At 30.8% G+C, this 16,920-nt stretch overlaps 1 protein-coding gene across 15 annotated transcripts in view; it reads right to left on the bottom strand.

Annotated features, from left to right (window-relative positions):
• Positions 1–15,726, bottom strand: part of LOC141460499 (protein kinase C-binding protein NELL2a-like) — a 124,281-nt gene extending 108,555 nt beyond the window's left edge. For 3 of the 15 annotated variants that reach the window (XR_012462096.1, XM_074140547.1, XM_074140558.1), the window contains exons 1-7: positions 15,576–15,726; positions 15,167–15,380; positions 14,939–15,060; positions 13,419–13,886; positions 11,845–12,084; positions 11,671–11,735; positions 11,366–11,457 (exon numbers count right to left, since the gene is read on the bottom strand). The gene's annotated coding sequence lies outside the window, so the exon portion shown is untranslated. The other 12 variants (XM_074140550.1, XM_074140544.1, XM_074140551.1 and 9 more) reach the window with 9 other exon arrangements.
• Positions 15,727–16,920: the final 1,194 nt, after the last annotated feature.

Genomic DNA, 16,920 nt, shown 5'->3' with positions numbered 1-16,920 from the left:
ATCTAATTTTACTTTAACAGTGATTACAAATAATATGTAAAAATCTATAACTTATATTTTACTCATTTTTTTTTACTTAAAATTCCGCTAAGGGTACATTTCAGTAAGGATATAGGTAGTTTCTCTTTATAATATGGCATTTTTCTGTAACTTAAGGTCTCTTGATTAATGAAAAAAAGGAGTTAAATATATTGCTAAAATCCAGCGAGTAGACCTCTTTACTCGAGTTTATCGTTATTTTAATTGTTATTATTATTATTTTAAAATTAAAATTAAAATAAAAAGAAAAAGAAAATGTGTTCCGGTTTGAACAATAGGTAAGACTAGGTACGAAGTTGCACACTCTCCTTTATAAGCTACCCTTACACGTCCCTATCAGCTCTGAAACTAACAAAATAAAGGTGACAAAACGCCGTTAACAGGACTGGTGAAACCTTACTAAAGAAGGGCTATCGTTATCACACATGTTGTGGCTTAATATAAGCCCATTAAATTAATCGGCTTGTGGGATTTTAGGGGCATAAAAACATTTCCTCTTTTGGATGCTGTTCGCAGAACTTACAACTAGTTTCAAGTAACCCTATTTGTCGAATTCAACGCGGAGATCCTAGGATCGAAGCCAGCTGTGCCACTTAAGATTTTTCTTTTCCTAAGAGCTTCTTACAGCTCGCTATCCGGTGATGGGCGGTATCGTCTGTAATGAGAGAACTTTGTACAGAGGCTGTGCACTGAAAAAAGCTCCGAGTATCAATGACCTCAATTTTAAAAAAAAATCAGGAATGTGCTAACAACACTAAAGGAAGAAAACGATTGAGGAGGGCTGTTCCAGAAACTGGATGTCCCATACCTGCCAATCTAAACACTGTACTTGCATTTGATGATGGCAGCATTTACACAGAACTCTTTGAGTTCATAAAACACAACAGGATAGCGCTGCAATTAATCAAAATACTAAAGACGCTTGTCATGTATATTATGTTTATAGAGTTGACAACCAAGAAATCAAAAACCAAAACTCAAAATAACTTAAACAATGGATGTAAAGAAGACAAAAGCGTTAACATTTATAAGAATATATTAATCAATTTTATGCTTAATTTGAGATTTTGGATACATTAACACTCAAGGGTATTTGTTCGAAAACCCAACATTTAAATGGCTGATTTGCTAAGTGCAAGTGGCCAAAAGTAATAGGAATATATATATTAAAGAATCAGATTCTTGACCATAACTAGAAATTACGAACATTCAACTCAGATTAAAATTTTACAAAAGGTCTTGGCGGTGGCAAGATAACCGAGTTTTCTCTTCAAAGAAAGAAAGAAATAGTGAAAGAGGGCAATTTAAAAATTTATAAGCCCAACTTTGATGAAAAAAATTAAAATCGACAGACTAAATCCAACTTTGTGGCGGAAGTAGCCAAATAATGCCAAATCGTCTACTATAAAAGAAATATTGTGGGTCCCAAGATTTCAGGCATAGTTCATTGCATGTAAAAGTGTACAAGGGTAAGGTGAGGGTGGTTGCATGTTCTACGCTAAATCCAAATAGTTGCACATACCATCTACCACCTCTGCAGATACCTTTGCAGTGTGCAAAGTATGAATATTTTTAGGGCATCAGTGTAGGGTGCCATTAAATTACACCGATGACATCGAAACTAGGTATCTAGGCATTTTGAAAAAGACCGGTAACATCTCTAAATAAAAGCTGGGCATTTAGTAAGGTGCATGGCTGTGTGACGACATGAACGAAGAGTATATTGGGCCTAAAACTGCTTTAGAGTTCCACCTTTCTATAGCTGAAAGGACACGACTACAGAGTTAAATAAAAAATTTTGATGGCTTTGTTTTTAGTAGAGGTGCCCAAATAAAGTAAGAACTTTTCCGTGCAGTTGTTCTTTGCATCGTGTCCGACTGCCTTTAGTCACTCCTCCGTTAAGCCTAAGGTTATAATCAGATTAGCAGTAAAAAACAGAGTAACTTTACAATCCTCTCCTATAGTAGTTTCCCTTCAACATATTCTAAACTTTAAATCTACAACTTCTAACTAGTCCACTCTAACAATGGTTTTATCCTAACACCACAAGTACTCTAGCCTAAAGTGGTTATCCCTAAGTTCATCATTCAAAGAATTTAAACAAAATTTGGCAGCTTATTGCTTACTCTTACCTTACTTTAGAGGAATTACTGTTATGGGTCATATTTTCTATTTTAATTTTTAATTGAAATTAAATGATATGAATACTGCTCTTACTTAACACCATCACGATCTGCAAACAAGATTTTTTATCTTTGAAAATGCTTTTATAATTACCACTCACTAAAACTCAAAGTAACATACTAAAAATTAATCACATAAACAAAATTAAAAAAAATCTTCCATTAATTACTTTTCTGGGTAATAACGCCATTTCAATAAAATCCTCATTTGCCAGTAATTTTATTATTTTTATTATGCTTATAGACAATCGGTAATAAAAGAAGAATCTTGGAATCAGAATCTGAATACGAAGGCAATTCCGACCAAAATGATTCAAAAAATTCAAAAAAAGAAGAAGAATAGTTGAACTATTGATTAGTATTTTGTTTTTATTGTTAAATAAAGACTGATACGACTGAAATATTATCCATTTAAATCAATGATTACAATAATTCATTAATTTTGAAAATGATTCCATTTATAATAAAACCTTTATTTTTCTTAGCCAGCACTATAAACACTATTGGATTATAAACTTAGATTATCTAACACCACAAAATACAAGAAATATGTCTATTAATATTTACCAATATTTTTAAATTTATTGAAACGCAAAACCTTAACTAGCTCGAAATAACAAAAAATGGACTTGCCCCACTTTCAAAATAAACGGCTCAATTGTTTGAATAATTTCACCTTTGGAAATTGAGAGGGAATTTGGAAAATGGAATCTAAATTCAAAATCACTTACTGCTTTATATATAAATTTATGTATATGCGAGTGCATTAGTAAAAACTGAATAGAAACCTCATTTGTACATAGAAATGCATGTTGCCCACCACAATCCTAGATGAAGTACACTTACTAACCTTTTACGACAAGTTTTTATTACATAGGGCTCCACGTCGCCTAGGCGGCTTGAATCCGGGTTAACAACCCCCTTCCCCCTAATCAACTGTAACTATATACATGTTATACGTAGTTGATAAAATATTATTTATAAGAGGTGATCATCATAATTTGTTGGCAATTGTAATTTAAAATTTGTATTTACAATTTTAAAAAAATAATTAAATTATTACCACATTATTGTTAGTTACTATTTATATAGTCTCATATTGCACAACAACAACAACAAAAAAAAGAATCCAGTTGGTGGAGTCAAATTTTTGTTCGGAAGTTGCCATTTCACGTAAATACTTCTCAGAAATTGAGGTGTTTGTGCACAAATAACCAAAAAAGTTGAAAAAAAAAAAATCATAGAAGTCCAAATTTAAAATTGTTCCGTTTACGCTGGTATCACTTCACGTCCGATTCGATGATTAGCGAAAATGTTATAAAAAAGAGACGCCTAGACTAAAAGTAAAGTTATTTTTTCAGGCAAGGCTTAAAGCCCAACTACCAAAATTAGGTGGTGTGAAAAGCGTTTGGAAATTTTACTATAGTCATGGGGAATGACTTACTATAGAAATGGGGACCTCACACTTAATAGTCCAAGCTCATAACCATTCCCAATTTTCCAGTAGAATTTACTTCAACTGCTGTAGAAATTGACTCAAATTTGAATCCGTCTATTTAAAGTAATGTGTGGAGTTCGTGAATGAGTGTGATTGACTTCCTCGGCTTTTCGCAATTTTTTTCCAGAAACGCTCTTTTCTTCGGATTTTCAAGTGAGCTGGGCCGTATAGTGTATTCACTTTTATTTAAACAAGTGAACTTTGAGTCAAATTCAAAAGACAATTCAGACGTATAAAGACAAATTCAGGTATTCGTATCTCTCTCCTTACACGGTCAAATCAGACTGTCAATTCTGCACTAATTCAGTAAACTTCAATCATAGATCAATAATTTTGTATTCAGCCAAGTACACCCTTTTGGCAAATAGGACTTACATTTATAGAGATCATGAAAAAAAGACTATAATACTTAAATTCTGTGCTCTAAATATTTGTATTATTTAGTAATTATTTCCCTACCATCTGTTTAATTTTACTTTATTAAATAGTTTTAGAATAAAATCAATTCAATTAAAAATATGCTGTGCTAATTTGGGTATTAAGTTTTGCAACTATTACCTGTTCCGAAACAAAGAACTTGAACTTCTTAAACCAAAAATACGCTTTACTGATGCGATTTTATCGCGATTTCTCCGAAAATGGCTCCTAGATTTTCGGTATCTTTTTTTTTTTAAATTTTGGTAGAGTTCTTAGGCAAGTGCAAAAATAAGCATCACTCTTGAGCGCAACTTAAATATAGGACGATCCAGTCAGCTATGTCTTACTATGCTATATTTAAAGCTTTGGTGGAATAGATATTACGAGATTTCCTGATAAACCGACTTCTTGGATTTCCTTTTTGAAACAATTTCCTAGCAAAATTATCTCATGGGAATACTGGGGGAGTATTTGATCTAATTTTCTAAAAGTTTTAAGGACGGCTTATGCTCGTACTCAGAATCTTGTAAATATAAACTTCACAAAATCATGTACGTTTATGTACACAACTTCAGTATAAACACTTGTAAAATGCAGAAAATTTTAATTAGTTTCTATTTTTCATTAAATTTACAACAATGATACAAATTTTACAAGAATATTCTTTCAATGTTTAATAAAATCCTAACTACCATTCCTCTACAACAATTAACCTTCTTGAGTCAGTAAAAGTTAGTTTCTTACAGGAACTATACTGGAGAAAGTCAAATTCTCTACAAAAGATTCAACAAATCAACCAATGAGGATGGATGGCAATCCTAAAGTAATCAGAAATAGGAAATCTAGCTTGCTTTATCGAATACTATCAACAATATTAACCTGCAGTGCCAACCCAACTAAATTTTCAAAATTGGTATGGCTTAGCTAACATGAGCAAGTGTATAAATGTTAATAGACAATCATTAAAACCAAGTATAACGGCGCTTTCGGTTAACTGATTGATTAACTTCAAATATGCAATTTTAGTTAAATATTTAATTCTTCAACAATTAAAAATTATGCAAGCAAATTATTATTCTACATTAACATTCTTATCAAAAAACCATTATACTACCAAGATTACCAAGTCTGGATTTTCCAGCTGATCTTTCTAATCATCAAACTAATGTTAACTTTATAAAAATGAGATCTAATAACGAATACTATTTGACTACGTCTAAATGGATCGTTGTGTAAAAGCAATGATGATACAACCATATAAATAATTTAACACCTCGCCTCATAAAACTAAATGGAAAATTGAGTTGCAATAACAACAGTTAATCTTCTTCCCAACGGTTATTGTTACGAACATAGGGTGAACATTCATAGACAGGGGAGCACAAGAGGGATCATTGCTTTCCTTTTACTTGCTGTTCTCCATCCACCATTGCACTGAATCAATCATTGCAGTGCCGATAGAAAATAAAATCTTTAAGATTTGCCCATTTGTTTCCAGGAAATTGAAAAAATAAATAAATAAATTGCCTCGCCTAATTTAAATCATACATTATCCATGTTATGGCACGGCCTTCAATCAAAGCAATCATTTGACAAAATGTCGAAGAACTAATTTTGTCCTTGAAAAATAAATAAATAAATTGCCTCGCCTAATTTAAATCATACATTATCCATGTTATGGCACAGCCTTCAAAGCAATCATTTGACAAAATGTCGAAGAACTAATTTTGTCCTTGAAAAATAAATAAATAAATTGCCTCGCCTAATTTAAATCATACATTATCCATGTTATGGCACGGCCTTCAATCAAAGCAATCATTTGACAAAATGTGGAAGAACTAATTTTATCCTTGAAAAATAAATATAAACTAAAATAAAATTTAAAAAACATAAAAAACAAATGAATAAAAGACTTTTGAAGGGTAACACAAAGACAAGTAAAACGAAATCAATCAAAATTAGACAATTTCGGTGGAGTACTCAAACTTCAAAATGCGAAGAGCAAATAGATCAATAAAACTGAAAATTTGTATCCTCTCAGATCGTTCACTATTATTTACTTTTGTGATATTAGGTTTTTTTTTTAAATTTTAATACTAGGTAATAAAACTTGAATTGAAAAAAAATATATACAAAGAAAGTGACAATGTCATTTTTCTGTATTGTTGTCTTCACAAAAGACCCTTGAACTATGCATGATAGATAGCCGGTAAATATTTGATTTATGATGGGTTATAAGAAACAAAAAAAATATTTTCCACTAGACTGCTAATCGAACAAGTTCTACCAAAAAATGATAGAACATCACAGCACCACGCTACAATATGGATCAATGTTAGACTAGTTACAACATCTTGAGCAAAACTGAAAATCTGTACAAATTGTAAATCACCTTAAAAATTGGACGAAATTAAGTCTATAAACTTGAATCACTACTATTTATTAGGGGAAAAAATGCGCAAGAAACGCCGCTTCCAAAATTAATGAAGTGAAGGTCAGAAAACCTCAGGAGCTGCTCAGGAAGTCTGGTTCGAAAATGTAGCGAATTTAGTAGGAGTCTGCATAGTAAGCTTGCTATAAAACTGCTTTATCCAGCAATCTTAGGATTCAGTATTCGTGACTTTTAGACAAGTATATCTGCCCCACAATCACCTCAAATGATCAAAAAGTAAATGAAGATCTGAATTTTTGAACTTCTCCTTCAGCCTGAACTTTTGTTACACCCTGGTATTTCTTGGGGGAAGCGGATTTCTTTATAAGTTTTGACGCTCCTTTGGGTATTCCAGTCTACAAACACAATCACACCTCCAAAGATCGCTCATCCCACCCCCAGGCCAACTGGAACTATCCACAACTAAGTGAGCCACATATATCTAATAGGCCTCAGTTAATTTGGCTTTTTTACCATTCCCTACAAAATTCACACCTTAGAAAAATTTCAAGCCACTTTTAAAATAAAAATAATAAAACAGAATCAAATATGGATAATCATTAAATTTTAAATTAAAACAAAAATTTGAAACTAATTCTTAAAAAAATTAAAAAAAACAAATTAGAAAAAAAATAATAATAATTAAACCTTTTTATTTGACGGAAGAATCCCCTTGAATGAAGATTATGCACACACAAAAACTGAATAAGAAAGCAAAATTTTTGGCGCACTACAGCACGCGGCACACTAGTTGTCGTTATTGCGATGATGACGGCTGCGTGCGATAGTTAGGCACTACTAAAGTGGTAGGTAACCTGGTGGCTACTCGGCTGTGAGCACATACAGTCTCTCAACAGTAACTGACTGATATGAAGTTTTACTCAGCCACCCGTGACTCACCATATGCTCCGCCCTAAACATACTCTAATATCTTATATGTACACAAGTACATAATGTAAAAAAAAAAAGAGAGAGATCATTCTCTCCCTTTCTAGCATGAAACGTTACCAGTATCGTCGTTTAAGTTTACCTTACATTGGACAAGAAGCCAGTAAAAAAACTTCCTGGTTAAGGTTAAGGGTGAAGTCTAGTTTTGATAAACTTAGAAGACAGGGAAATTATTAACCGTTAAGAAAATTAAATATACCTAAGTAAATCATCTGCAACATAAGGTTAACCGCACCAGCGGAAAACTAGAGGAAATTCCAGAATGGAAGGATGTGAGGTAGGCAACGGCAAGCTTTTATGACCGATCATATTTTTAACCTTCTCTCACTCCTGGAAATAGGATTCTGAAATCAAGTTTACTACTAAGCAAGAGGGTTACTAAAATCCTGACAGATTCTCGAAGTTCTTTTTTCATAAGAAATAATATTTAAAATTTGCTTAGAAACGAAAAAATGTGTTAGCGAACAGAATTCGAGTAATAACTTTTACACGGAAAATCACAGAATTTAAACTTCCTATAGTTAGATTATGAATAAAATTCACGATTTTTCAGTATTCCGCGATTTTTTTTAGAACTTCAGGCAATTTGGGCATTTAAATTTCACATAAAGGGCTCTCAATTTTATTCAAAACTTTTTCACTTTATATTTTATGGATTCTTCAGGGTAGAATCGTACATCTTCTTTAAGTGCCTCTTTAGAACGACATTAGCCTTAAACCACTTATCACAAATTTCATTAAAAAACGTTGCAAGCATCAAGAAAAATCGGTATCCAGAAGTTTCTTATTATAGAATATAGTTTTATTTTATTTCAATATTTCCCGAAAACGATAACTTTATATAACCTCTACCAACTTCATAATGAATAGACATTCCAGGTTTTTTAAAAATTATTAGTGAATTTTTGGAAATCAAAGTGTCCATTGGTTTAACTTACGCACAAGTTCAAGAAATAGAAGAAGGCAGATGTGCTAACTACCTGCAAAATGCAAATCCCGTCATAAATCTTAAGTCAGTAATTTATAGCTAGCTACAAATCCAAACAAGTATTTTTTTTTTAAGGACAGTTTTCAGAAAGTTAGTTGACCTAGAACACTATTTCGATAAGACAAACTTTTTAAAGTGTTCCGTTACTGTTTATTGTAAGGCAGATTATATCTTAAATCTTTAATTGAAGTTTGCGATAGCAATTAGAAAAATGAGAAAGGATGGAAAAAGAGAACAGTTTTGTCTCAAATAAGAGAATACAGACATCGAAGGAGGTATTGCACTGAGAAAGCTCACGGCAAAAATAACCTAAATATCTAAACTACTTTATAAATAAGTATATATACAAAATTTTATCTCTCTTAATATAAGTAAAAAAAAAAAAAAAAAACAACCCCAGGGGTAACAGAGTTTATGTGCGTACAATCATAAAAAAGAAATTCAGGAGTGAATGCTAAATAAGTTCGACTTTCTCTTTCTACAATTCTTAAGACGGAAAAAACCATAAAATTGCTAAAAATATTAGTTGGCTGAATAATTCAGTTCTCTCCAACAAACGGCTCTTTCGAGTACAACTTAACGTCCCAGCTTCCCGAAAATTTGATTACAATAAATTTTCACACAAAGAAATTAAGAGTGATTGCTAATCATCCAGAGAATGCAAAAAACCAAGAAAATTCAAAAATCATCAAATTGCAACACTTTTTTTCACTACACGTTAAAAGAAAGTAAAAAACAATAAAGAAAAATACTTCTAATACCAGATTTATTCTTCTAAAAGTGTCAACACTTATCCACGTCGCGATAGGTAATAAAAATTACAAAAATAGTGATCATACACTAAATAACAGTATTGAAGTGACCTTCACCTTTGATCCAATCTACTATTATAGTTGTGACTAATGTCTGCAGAAAAAAAAAGAGCACTTCAGGTTTTAAAATATTCATAACTATAATTGAGCATGCATCTATCTAAAGAAAAGCAACATTGTTAAGGCCAGATATTTATAAAATCCAACTACCCCAACTAATTAATTTATTATACTATGTTTTCTTATTGTTGTAAGTTAAATGTTTTAATATTTAATATTCTTGGTAATATCCCCGTTTTATATTTTTTAAATATATTTTAAGCGAAATGGTGTCTAAACAAAAAACCAAAGCTTTATGTATTCACATACGTGGTTTTGGTAATATTAGAAATATATAGTTATAGAATACCAATAAGCAAAAATTCATAGATTTTTTACTTGGAAAAGTCAATCTTTAACTTTTTTCTTACGTAATTAAATACTTTCTGTAAGAACTTCAATTATTAAAATAGCATCAACACAGAAAGATTATGGCAGAAAATATTGTAGTAAACAATTGGAAGAACTCACCATCAGAATTGTGTAAGATTAATTACTTTATATGTACTGGCTCGATGTTAGTTATCAGAATTAAATTTTAATTATCTAAATAAGATACTCTTACTATATGTTTTTTCAACATAACAAATTCAGAATGGTCACTAAGCAATAATTGTTTTTCCTAAATATTCCAGAAGCAAAAAATTAAACTGGCATAAGACATAAACATAAGCGAAAACTAAAACGTGACATTAATTACGATACGACAAAACACTTAATCTCAATTTCCGAATCTGGATTATGTGTGCAAACATACGCGAACGCTTTGTCTAACTTACTTAACTGTTAGATCCGAAAAATACATTTTTTGTGAAGGTTTCAAATCTGTAATACTAACCTTTTTATTTTCAAAATTTAGATCGATAATAGCATCAAAATACATCTAAATTTCTAAAAATCCCATCAGATAATACCTTTTTACTCTCATATTTAATTTTCATAAATTTACTGTCAAAATATGGGTACACAGAAAATTTAAAAGTTTAAATTAAATAAGCTTCTTCGCAATATTTATTGTTAAAACAACATGAGAATGCGACAATAACTGAATTTATGTATAAAATTTTGTCTAAATAGTCTTATTTCTATTCTCATCCTTGGATTTTATTTGAAGTACGTACAAGAGAATAGTAAAATATGTTTGTCATCTATCCTATCGGTGACTGGATGTAAAAATTGGAGAAGACAGTAGGCAATAATTAACGTTTATAATTAAAAATACTAATACAAAGTTTATTATATTTATGATACTTTGTATGATTGCCAAAAGTCGAAAGAAAAGTAGAAGAAAGAACATCACGTTTCAAAATTCAACATTCGAATGCACCAATCTTTAACCAAAAATAGAAATAATTTCAAAATTTCAAACACTCAAACTACTTTAAATTCTTAATGTGCAAATAAAAATTTAAAAGAGAAAAATAGAAATGACGGATGAAAAGAAAGCGGTCAACCTGATTACACGGTTTGCGATATTAAATAACAACATCAGATAATTCTTTATTACCTAAAGGGTCGATATTACATTGTTGGACAATAGATTGGTCAGGCTTGGCTGCACTAGTGCACACCTGCCCAGTGAATGCAGGGTAAACTTTTGCATTCCTATTTTCAGTGTTGGCTACCATAAATTGTAAATACTTTCATACCTCGAAACAACTGGCTTATTAAAAAAAAAAAAAAGAAAGTTTCCCCATACATTTTTAAGTTTGTCTAACGCTTTAAAACCAAAAGAGAAATCTGTTTAGTAAATAAATTTTATAAAATGATTCCCCTTGTTCAATCAGCGATCCACGATAGTTTGGAACACCTCTCAAAGCCATTAAAAAGAGCATTTTCCATTATACCCATGCATCCCAACAATTCCTAAACGCCTGAAAGAAATTTAGCATCACTTCTGATGGACACGTTCGAAGTCCATTTATATAAATGTATGGTTTTGCTTCTTACCTCAGTAAAATTGAGAGCGAGCATACGTCTAGATGTCCGTTAATTTGCCGATATTTTAAGAAATGACACCAAATTCATAACGAACTTCCTCACTGTAATTTTAAAAAATAGCTATTAAAATAAGGGAAAACAAAAAAGTTTAAAATTAAAAACTATTAAAAAAAATAAAAATAGCGGCAAAAAAGGAAGTCAAATTCATTCACAAAACTCTTAGATCAATTCTGAAAAAGGAAGTAAATCAGAAAGAGAATTAAAGAAATACGCATACTGTAATATGATTGATAGAATTGTAGAGATTGTCTTACATTGCGACTCCAACCCCCTGCATAGTGAAATTATGCTTGAAACATTTATCCTACAGGTAGGAATTCTAAATATTAATTAGGATTAGAATAAGTCGAATAATTAATTAAAACATAAGGTAAAAAAAATCATCTGCTTTTTCTTCTTATAAAAAGATTATGTGAGAGAAAGCTTACCCAATATCTTTCTTTTAGATCGAGGCCTCTGAATTCTCCGGTCATTAGCAGGAAGGTGTAAGGCACTTGACACATATCTTGATTTTTTTTTTTTAGTCATAGAGAAGAACCAACAGCACTTTGTCTGTACTCCCCACACCACAGAGATCGCCAAATCATTACGAAATCCGCAGCCGTTCCTGTGCCTCCACTTCCAATGAGACGAGTAATTTTCCTCTTGAAAGAAACTTTCTTGCGCAACTGAGGTCAATTATCAATAAAAAAAAAAAAAAATGAATTAATATACAATAAAAACGGCTGATGTCTGAACAAATGCATTTGAATATCTTTCTTAAACTAAACTAAAATTAACTTCCTAGCTCTGTTTGAATTGTAATTAACTATTAACTAAATATTGTGAATTTATTCAACTTGTAAAATGTCCTCTTAAAACTACGATACTCGTTTCATATTGTGGAATATATTTTTATTTTTTTATTTTAATATATTTCAAATTTATTGTTTTCTTTTTCTTTCAATGATAACCTGAAATACGATTTTCTCGTTCTGGTTTTATTGTTTATTTTAAATTTAAATTCTTTATATTACTGGTTAATCTTTACAATAGCCCACGGAGGTGTGGCCTATTTATTTTAAGTGCATGCACAGAAGAGTAATACTCTAAAAACTTTCATTATTACTTCCCGCCAAAGTTAATTTATTTATTTTAACTCTTTTTCCCGCCACACAAACCATTTTTCATGTTAGTTATTCCCTCTACAGTGCACAACCATACCTTTGGTGTCTACTTTTTTTGACTTCATTTGCTATGAGTAACATTAATTTGCAGTTTTTGTTTGTGCCGAAGCATGAATGTAGTGTGAGTGAGGATAGTAATATGAAAGTTCTTCAATTTTGTATGGATGAAGGGTTAATTACTGATCGATATGTATGCCCACAGTGTGAAAGGGAAATGAAATTGGTTAAGCAAAACCGTGCTATTGATAAATAAAGCAAATTATTACTGTTTCAACATGATAAAGATAATGTTTGGAATATACCGAATAACCTTTTTATCTCACTGCCTTACCGGACGGTTCTTCCGTTAGGAGGTTATTTAATGTTTATTTTAATAGTGACAAAGTACATGTTCATGCTACCTAGCGGTAATCACTGGAACTAGTTCCTATGTAATTACATCTTCCTAGTTTAAGCTATTGCCGCTAGATAGCATTCGCATGACCTTAATACGTCTATTTTTTTCATCCCTAATTTTAAAAGTACAGAATGTATAGAATTTCTAATAAGGTTGTTCAATTTCTTCAGTTTAAATCTACGTACTTCAATTTCTGATTTATTCTTTGATTTAAATAGAACAAATACCAAAATAATATATCTATAAATTCCACTTTCTTCACAAGTTATGTATAATAGAACCAACCAATCTTATAAAACTATTTTAATAATTGTGGGACAATAATATTGGTAAAACAAGCAAGGAAAATTCTTAATAAATCCCCATAAGATCTATTGATATTTCACTATTTACAAGTAATGTAACTAAAATTTCCATAAGTAAATCAATAAAAACTAACGATTTTTATAAGAAGTTGAAGATGTGGAGTAAAAGGTTGTCAACAAATCTAACGATGTTCCTCAGCCTCGCTAATCCATTGTATCCATCAATCAACAGTAAGACTTCAATCTTCTGCAATTACTTTATGCTAATATGAAAATACATTAAAGGTGGTAATAGATTGGATCAAAGGTGACTTCGTACTTAAATGCACTGCTGTCAAACTTTTATCGGATGACAATATCACTTACTACTAACTAAAAACTTCACTCAGCTCGATACCGAAAATTTAAGTTTTACTATTAATTTTGTCTTACCATAACTGAAGGAAGATGTCGCAATCTTTTAGATTATTCAATATATATTCATCAAACCCAGCTGTAATATGCAGTAGTAAGCAAAGAAAAATTCCCCCAACTAAATTTTGTTTTTTTCAGCTCTTGAGGCATAGCTCTTAATTAAGACTAGAATAACTGCAAACGGATTACTGAAACAAAATAGTATTTACAACGAAGTAATAAAGATCTCCAGATTACCATACAATTGCCAGAAATAAATTTAGTTTAGTGAATACCAACGAATTCTGGTGGGAGCATTCACAAATTTCTCTCGTCACAACTTACGTATTTATTAAATTTTCTTTAAATGTACTATTTTTACTAAAACGTAATATGATGAAATTCTTCAGTATTATTATTCATGTTAAGTATTATAAAATGATATGAAACCATAAAATCGGGAAAACAGGATTTCGCTAGATAATGGATAAAAGGAATATGGAGGTCATTATGAATGGTAAGATCAATGTGAATCTAAGAGCACTTACTATTATCCTAAAGATTTTTGAGAGGTCGAAGTGAATCTTTGTCAAGAAACAGTTATGTGAAGGAGTGGGAGAATTTCGCTTACCCATAGAAAATTTTTATGTTTTTGCATTTTCCCGCATTTATTTTATATTCTCCTCAATCGAAGTCCGCATAACACTGAGATGAGTCTGAATTAAAAGAGGGAGGCAAAATGATCAAGATTTGGAAAAAAAATATGGCTCTTACGTTCGCAAAGGTACACATTATTTTAAATTATACAAAATCAAGTTACAAATCTACTATTGTGCAGAAATAATAGCTGATTTGGACATTTGTTTGGTATTTCTTGCACTCCTTTGCAGTAGCAAAAACATTTTTGATTCACAAAATGTTAAAGAGCAATTATCAAATTAAGAGATTAATTACTTCTTATTCGTCTTGTCTTACTTAACTTAGTAAAGTAAAATTATATATTTTTATTCAAGTCAAAAAGCATGCATCTTTAAAACAACATTCCGAACTTTATTATTTCTCTAATAATCCAACACTTCTTATCTAAACTATGCTGAAATTAGACATCGTATATATGGAGATCAAAGAAAAAAATATTTTGTGACCTCGGCAGAAAATGAAAAAGTACTAAAGACCGACAAAGCTTCCATTGCTTTGGTAAATAAAACAAATGTTTGCCTTCAACTCTAGATAACCACTTTATTTACATACGATAACATACCTCTGATGGTTACGATATTAGCTCTGAAAGTCAGGTGCTTTCTTTAATATACCCATCTTTACTTTAGAAAACTGTGCAATATACCCTCCTTGCATTACTCAATAGATAGCAATAAATATCTCCTAAAAACAAAAACAAAAAATTGCAAATCCTTGCTTTACAAATATAAAAAAAAATTATATACATAAGTTGAATGTGGTTGGAGCCACAGTGCTTGCTGGGAATTACCGTTATTTTAATAGCTCTCTTTAAATTATTCTGATGCATTTTTAAAAAGGTACGGCCACTTCAGAGATTAGCTTGACCTCTTAGAGCATTTAAGTATTTCCAATTATAAGGAGTATGTCTTTCACAGTCAACAAAATAATATCATCCCTTACTTTGAACAGTAGTTGAATTGCAAAGTTTAAAACTTCAAACAGCTATTTCAAAATTTAAATTCCTAATAAAAAAAAGTTGAATCATTTGTTGAAAACAAAATGCAAAGTTCATAATTAAATTAATGAACAGTAATGAATGTTTTTGCAACTTGAGCAGGAAACTTGTATAATGAAGAGATATTCCTAGCTCTTACGCCAAAAAAATTACTTTTAAAGTTATTTTTAACAATTTCATTTAAATATAAAAAGTAACTTACATATCAACAAATTCTATTGGACAATGTCACTATTTACGCCATTAACTGTTCAAGAAAAAAATGAAAGATTATAACAATTAATTAGCAATTCTACCAACTGATCCTACTCACTACTAAAACAGTAGGTACAACAAGTTAGTACGTTTACACAAACATTATTTTATTTATTTTGAATAGAGAGGGGCTACAACTAAGCTGATACTTGTTTGCTCCTTTAAAGATATAAAGATCGTTATAATAAGTGAAACATATTTATAATAAACACAGCATTATTTTATTTACAATTAAAAAATTAAATTTACATTAGAAGATTAACAAAGTTCACTCTTAGGTCTCAGTCTATGATTTTACAAAGTAGATTCTAGTCTTCTAACATGTCAGTTCAAATTGAAATGATAATCATATGGCCTGTAATGCTAATTTAAGAAACAGTTCCATTTGTGGTAGGTATTCGGGTACGGAGCATACTGTTGCTGGTTACTGTGGCCACATTTGACAGGTGGATTAAGCAGATGTATGTCCTCTGAAGTGTGAATTATCTGTTTCAGGACTAGTTAATTAACACAGTATTGTGTTTCTATTCAATATAGTCTTGTATGTACTCAAACTTAACTTATTAGAAGTCAAAATCAAGTATCACTGGCGTAAAATTAAGAAAAATTTGTATTTTATGTTACTAACCAACCGTTTCTAAATTCTATTTTTTTTTAAATCGACTTTCATAATTGTATTTTAAATTTATTAAATTCTGCGAAATGTTTACTGCATATCAATTGATTCCTTATGAACTGAAATATTCTAAAATAAATTTATATAAAATGTACCCTGCTGAAAACCGAATTGTCATGACATTGTAGCTGCGAGAGAAATAAAAAAGAAATATAAAATTTTTGTGGAACATTAAGACTGCACAGTTATGACTACTTAAGAACTCTATGGCTCACTTCAGAAAGTTGGAGTACCGAACAGTGCCTAACTGTTCTCGTACAGTACTGCAACATACCCATCCCAATTTCCCAATACCAGAACTGACGGATATTGCAAACTTTGTAGTATGAAGTAGAAATGACAACCTCTTTCTAATATCGTTCCGATCTTGGTCTACTAGAGCCATCTATGGACTTATTAAGTTAAGCTGGTACAGTACCTGTGCATGTGCAGATGGTTCGTATTGTTTACATTCAGAGAACTGTTAGAAATGTATTTCATTATTATTATTTTACACGAATCTGCATTCTTTTACATACCTATAAAAAAAAATGCACTATATAAATATATCTAATAAAAGATTAGTGTAAATTAATTTGGAAATGATCAACACTTGACATTAGGAAATACAGATTTT

The sequence above is a fragment of the Rhodnius prolixus genome, unplaced genomic scaffold (genome assembly GCF_049639745.1).
Source record: "Rhodnius prolixus isolate KJV_2025 unplaced genomic scaffold, Rpr scaffold_6, whole genome shotgun sequence".
In the NCBI taxonomy this organism is placed as follows: Eukaryota; Metazoa; Arthropoda; class Insecta; order Hemiptera; family Reduviidae; genus Rhodnius; species Rhodnius prolixus.
This window is presented reverse-complemented; position numbering and strand designations above follow the sequence as displayed.